This window comes from Jaculus jaculus, chromosome 4, assembly GCF_020740685.1.
Source record: "Jaculus jaculus isolate mJacJac1 chromosome 4, mJacJac1.mat.Y.cur, whole genome shotgun sequence".
NCBI classification, from domain to species: Eukaryota; Metazoa; Chordata; class Mammalia; order Rodentia; family Dipodidae; genus Jaculus; species Jaculus jaculus.
The window spans coordinates 174,721,085-174,727,438 of record NC_059105.1 but is presented as its reverse complement, the minus strand read 5'-3'; the positions used below and the strand labels follow the sequence as shown (position 1 = coordinate 174,727,438).

The 6,354-nt window shown below is 40.7% G+C and overlaps 1 long non-coding RNA gene across 1 annotated transcript; it reads right to left on the bottom strand.

The window, feature by feature from the left end:
- Positions 1 to 809: 809 nt before the first annotated feature.
- LOC123460159 lies at positions 810 to 5,696 on the bottom strand. Its single transcript, XR_006636821.1, has 4 exons — positions 5,534 to 5,696; positions 3,979 to 4,059; positions 2,143 to 2,195; positions 810 to 1,326 (listed from the first exon to the last, which is right to left on the bottom strand). It is a non-coding gene; the product is annotated as an uncharacterized LOC123460159 (long non-coding RNA).
- Between the last annotated feature and the right edge of the window lie 658 nt (positions 5,697 to 6,354).

Below are 6,354 nucleotides of genomic sequence, written 5' to 3'. Positions count from 1 at the left end.
AACTGGGCTGAATGAATTTCAAGCTCGTTGTATTAAGAGTAACTGTGGATTACACAAGATGCTGAGGGATGCCAGTTAAGTCATAGCCTTTCCCATATTCTAACCAATATTAATACCAACCATTTATGTGTAGGAAATTACCCCAATACTTTTGTGTGTATGTTTCTACCAGTTTCTCTCTTTTTATAATTTTTTTTTCCTTTTTATTTGAGAGGGAAGGACAGAATTGGCACATCAGGATCTCAACCACTGCAATCGAATGTCAGAGTCTTGCACCATCTAGTGGCCATGTGTGGCCTTTCACTTGCCTCCTGTTTGTGCATCTGGCTTATCTGGGATCTGGAGAGTAGAACCTGGGTCCTTTGGCTTTGCAGGCAAGCACCTTAACTGCTAAGCCACCTCTCCAGTCCTACCAGTTTCTCTTCATCACTTGTTCGCTTTGTATGACTAGTGCAACATGGAAATATATAAAAGTATCTTCTCAGTTTTCTTTCCTTAAGTTCTTTCCATAGTCTAATAAAAATCTCTCTAAACTTACAAAAAAAAAGAAAATAGGATCTTAGGAAAAGTTTAGGGCTGAGGAGATGGCTGAGTGGTTAAAAGACACTGGTTTGCAAAGCTTCATGGCCTGGGTTCAATTTCCCAGTATCCATGTGAAGTCATATGCATAAAGTGGCACATGAATTTGGAGTTTGTTTGCAGTGGCAGGAGGCCCTGACATACCCATTCTCATTCTCCCTCCCTCTTACTCCTTGCAAATAAATAATAAAAATTTTAAAGTCGTTTAATGACAATGATTTATACAACTCTAAGAGACACAAGAAATAATTTTATTTCTTCAGATTTTTTCCAAACAATTCCTGATGATTTCTGAGCTTACATGAGAACAGAAGATATCTCTTCCTGATGATCAAAATTTTTAAGTAGAATCAATTTTTTCAATTTTACAAGTTCCACTGTTACTTTTTCCTATAAACAAATATGAATCAAGGTTAAAAGTGTTAAACATACAGCTTCTAGTACAATCTTTTATAAAATCCCTTTTACCAGACTTATCCTGAACACAGCATTCTGATTACTGAAAGGATGAAGGAAATAGATTTATACAGGTCCAACAGTGTATGATGCAGGCTTATAAGAGGCTTCTGTGTACTGTGGCACACCTCTGCAACTTGATTCCAGCCACATCTCTGGTGGATGTTGAACCCTGCTCTGGGCTAACAGTGCCTCACTTCAAACATGCACCTAAATCCAGTTTTGTGTCCCAAGACTTCTCTGGTGCCAGCACTGTGTGACGCTGTGGTACCAGGCAGGTTTTCTCACAGCCTAGAAAGATAGGGAACTTAGCATCCAAAGGAAGCAGCCCTCGACACAGAGATGGCAACTGATAGAGAAATCCTCTCCCCACCCCGTCCCTCAGGCAGATGGGTCTGAGACAGAGCTGAGAGAGTCCTGAGAAGTGTCTGCCTTATGTAAGCACTGGCAGTGGTGACCACTGATAATTCTTCCTTGTTTCTTTGTGCCCTTGTTCACTCCTCTCTTCCATTCCTGCTCTCTGGGATCACATTCCCAAGCAGAATGCATCCACTTTTGGCCTTGGGCTCTGCTTTCAAGAATAATCTAGATGAAAGCACTAGGTAAGTAGGTTATTGGTACATTATATAATGTATGGATAGAATCTACAGTTAGCATTCATTCAGCTGGGAGCATAGTTGGTGGCTTCTGTCTTTTTCCTTTTTGAAAGCTCACCCAGAGCATAACTACTGAAGAAAAGCAGGAGTACCTACTGGTTTAGAAGGGCATACAGAAATTGCTTTGGGATAATGGCGGTATGCATGTTTTCTGTGTGAGGGAATCAGCAACTGGGAGGATATCCCAATGTAACATGGAAGGGCTCCCATTCTATAACCATGAAAATCTTTCTGTTGCTTTGGAAACAGGCATATCACATATCTGATATACATTAAGGGGAAAATACTAGGTCAATAATTCTTTATGACAGAAAAGGGAACATGACTTTAAAATGTATGTTTGGGCTGGAGAAATGGCTTAGTGGTTAAGGCTCTTGCCTTCAAAGCCAAAGGATCAAGGCTCAATTCACCAGGACCCATGTAAGCCAGATGCACAAGGGGGCACACACACCTGGAGTTCGTTTGCAGCATCTGGAGGCCCTGGTGCACACATTCTCTCTCTCTCTGTAAAATTAATAAAGAAAAATAAAATACATTTAAAAATGTATGCTTTTCTGGAATAGCAGCATGGCTTTTTTCATTCATTAACAAAAAGAAAGAACACTCTGAAAGACAGAATAAGTTATTAGGAATAAATTAAGGCTGACCACATGGACATCTGAGTAAAAAAAAAAATATTAACAATTACATTTTTCAATTGCTTGAGGTTCTACTGACAGTATAGAACAAAAAAAAAAACTGATTAAAAATCTCTCCTTTATAAAAATTACACTTAGTAAATAATTAATTCTATGTAGTAAACTAAATAACTGAAATACTATACTTAAAATAAGAGCTGTAGATAAAGATAAATGAGGGACAGTGTTATGGTTGAATTATGTTCCCCTCCACAAAATTTGTATGTTGAAATCCTAACTCCCAGACCCTGATAATGAAGTGTATAATGGAGATTAGGCTCTTAAAGAGGTGATTAAATGAGGACCATAGGGTGGGCCCTAGGCCACTTTCTTGCCAGGAGGAAATGTGGGATACACAGACACTATGGGTACTCCAGTATACAGGGGAAAAAAAAAAAAAAAACCCTCAAGAGAAACCAAACTTAGCCTCCATAACTAAAAAAATAAATAAATAAAATTCTCTTACATAAGCCACTTAGCCTGGGTATTGGCGGTGGCAGCCCCAGCAGATGCAGTGAACTGCAGATCTGACTCACAGGAGAGAAAGGAAAGATTTGTTTTCCGCACCATTCAATCTCAGGTCTCAATGAGAAAATGTTACTTGAGCAAACATCTAGGGAAGAATCACCCACGGGATGCCTGGGGGAGGGGCATTCAGGAAGAGGGAAAAGCCATTCTTAGAGCCTTGAGCTGGAGAAAGACCAGTGTGGCTTAGTCACAGGCCTTATAAAGTGAGCTCCGAAAGAGCAAGCAGTAAGAGGTAGAGACAGATCACCTGAGAGGCTCTTAGGATGTGCATGGCTATCTTGGGATGGAGGGATCGGGAGGGAGGGGATGTTCTGAAAAACTGGGCAGATGTTTTGACATCAGCAAGACTGGGAGGGTGCTGGTGGCCTATCCTACATGGAGCAGTTTACAGGAGAAGTTCAGCTTGCCCCACCCAACGGGATGTTTCCCACACACTAAAATGCCCTCATGCCTATTCAGATCAACTACAACCTTGTAATTGTTTATGAACCATAATTCTAATTCTATGGATGGCATATTTCCCCATTAAATAACAAGTAAATATTATAGACAGATATATATATTTCATAAGATTGAAAAGTCTTCTGTTGATATCTTTTGAAATATTTTTCTGCCTATACTCTTTCTCCTTGCCATATAGGTATCCAATTTCATGAGTTAGATTGCCTGATAATATTTCTTTAGTTACTGATACCCTGCTGATCATTAAAGGGCATGTTTGTGTTAGCATGCTTAAATGTGTATCAGTTCTACTCACCTGTGCTCAAGGTCCTTAAGTATGTCCCATGTGTCCATCTGCTGATCGCATCAAATAATTTATTTTTCAGTTCTAGTGTTTCCATTCAATATCATTATTTTTATTTCTCTCAAAAATCCCTACATCTTATGTATCTACCCTTAGTAAAATGCTTTAACATTTTTATGACATGATTATGTTATAATTCTTCTTTTCTAATTCCAACATCTATAGGTTTATTTCTCTTGAGTTATGACAAAAGGTGACAGTGAACAGTGAGAAATGAATTTTTTTTCACAACAGATTTAAGTCCAACTGGATAGCCAAAGTAAAAACCAATCCTTACCTTAAATTGGGGTTCAACATCAACTTTAGGTAGATATATACATTCACACACAAATATATGAGATAAGGGTGTCCTGGGACCCTGGGGATAGATAGATGAATATTTCTCATAGGTTATGCATGTTGCTAGCCATGAAAAATATAGATTAATCAAAATCTAACAGTAAGATTATTAAAAATACAAACCATGGGTGAAGGAAATGTGTTTGATTACAGTACACATCTAGAATTTGTAAGTCAAGTGTAAAGTCAAATATAAATGTCCAACCCATAGAAAGAGCCCATTACTAAGAAGGACAGCCATGTGGTAATAATCATATGAAAATGCTCTCATTAATCATTGGAAAACTGTCAGCTAAAGCCACATAGCCACCAACTGAAGGTGAAAATGCAGAGCAGTGAAAGCCCTCATCAAGCAAAGCTAGTGAGGTTGTGAAGATGTGAAACGACTTGCTATTATAAATTCAGCTGACCCATAACCAGTACTGTGTCCAAGAATTCTTGCAGGCCTTTGTGCGTATAGAGATGTGAACACTTACAGAATAATATTCACATGAGTATTGTTTATAGTAACACTTCAACGCGGAAATAACCTACACGTACACTATCTGTATGAAGGACCAGTCACTAAACACCTCTTTATCGGATGATCCAATTCTAGCGAAATGTTCACAGCAAGCAAATCTCAAGAAACAGAAATAAGATTACTGGTTGTTTGGGTGGGAAAGGCTAGGGAGACGCCTTGGAGGGTGGTAATCAAAGGGCATGGGGTTGCTTTTCAGATGATTAAAATGTCTTAAAATGACTGTGGTATTAGTTGCACATGGTGAATATACTGAAAGCAAGTTAATCATGCACCTTAAGTGGGTGAATTACATGGCATGAATTAAATCTCAGTGATGCTGCTAAGAAACAATAGCGTCAGAAAAGCTATCACGTGGATATTTGAAAAGCTCAATGCCATATAGCCTACAAGTAAAATAATACTTTGAAAAAGACCTGTTACATACAACAGCATGCTTGCATTCACATATAATGTGGACTGAAAGGAACAAAATGCTACAGTATTTTTATTGAATGATTCATTTAGTGCCAAGAATCTTGTATCCCGATATGAAAAGCTAAGGAAACAGCTCTATTTAAGGAGAAGGAGCTATGTTTGTTTGGGGGAATGGCAGGACGAAGGATGCTTGTAATAGTCTTTTTCTTGAATGTAGGTTGTGGCTGCCAGGGTTATGTAATCAGAAAGTTTACTGAACTACATTACATTTATAAATTATGTACTTTTCTCTATGCGGTATCTCAACCTTAAGTTACATGTCTTTAAAACCCTAACTGTTCAGTAAGTTGACCTATGAGGTATGCCCAAGAACAACTAAATGAATACATAAGTATTTCAAGCTATTCTACGTGGGTAGTAATTATGGAGAATTTTTTTGTTTTCTTCTATGTGCTCTTCAACAGTTCCCCAATAGTTCCACAGTGCGAATGGTACATTCATCACTAGCAATAACAGTCTATTAAAATGCATGCGTTTGCGTTACCCTGTAATTTACCTTTGCAGTTAAAGTAGTTTGATCAATCTGCGGGTGGTCGTTCTGAGTACCGGGAAGGAGTGGGCGCGGTCTGGGAGAGTCCCGGAGGAACTCACCGCTGCCTGCCCGGCGGCCGCGGGGTCACCGGGGGCGGACGCGGTCCTTCCCCCGCGGGGCCGCTCGGCCGGGCTGGGTCCCGTCTCCGCGCCCGGGCGCTCGGCGGGGCGCGCCGGAGGTGAGGGCCGCGGAGGGAGGGAGGTGAGAGGGAGGGAAAGAGAGGAGAGAGAGAGAGGAGAGAGAAATGAGGGAGAAAGAGGAGAAAGAGAGGAGAGAGAAATGAGGGAGAAATGAGGGAGAAAGAGGAGAAAGAGAGGAGAGAGAAATGAGGGAGAAATGAGGGAGAAAGAGGAGAAAGAGGAGAAAGAGGAGAAAGAGAGGAGAGACTGAGAGGAAGGACGAGAGGGAGGAGAGGGAGAGACGGAGAGAGAGCGAGGAGAGCAGAGAGAGATAAAGGAGAAAGGGAAAGAGAAAGAGGAGACAGAGGAGAGAGAGAAATGAGGGAGAAAGAGGAGAAAGAGAGGAGAGAGAGAAATGAGGGAGAAAGAGGAGAAAGAGAGGAGAGAGAGAAATGAGGGAGAAAGAGGAGAAAGAGAGGAGAGAGAGGAGAGAGAGAAATGAGGGAGAGAGAAGAGAGGGAGACTGAGAGAGGAAGGACGAGAGGGAGGAGAGGGAGAGACGGAGAGAGAGCGAGGAGAGGAGAGAGAGATAAAGGAGAGAGGGAAAGAGAAAGAGGACACAGAGGAGAGAGAGAAGAGATAAAATGAGGGAGAAAGAGGAGAAAG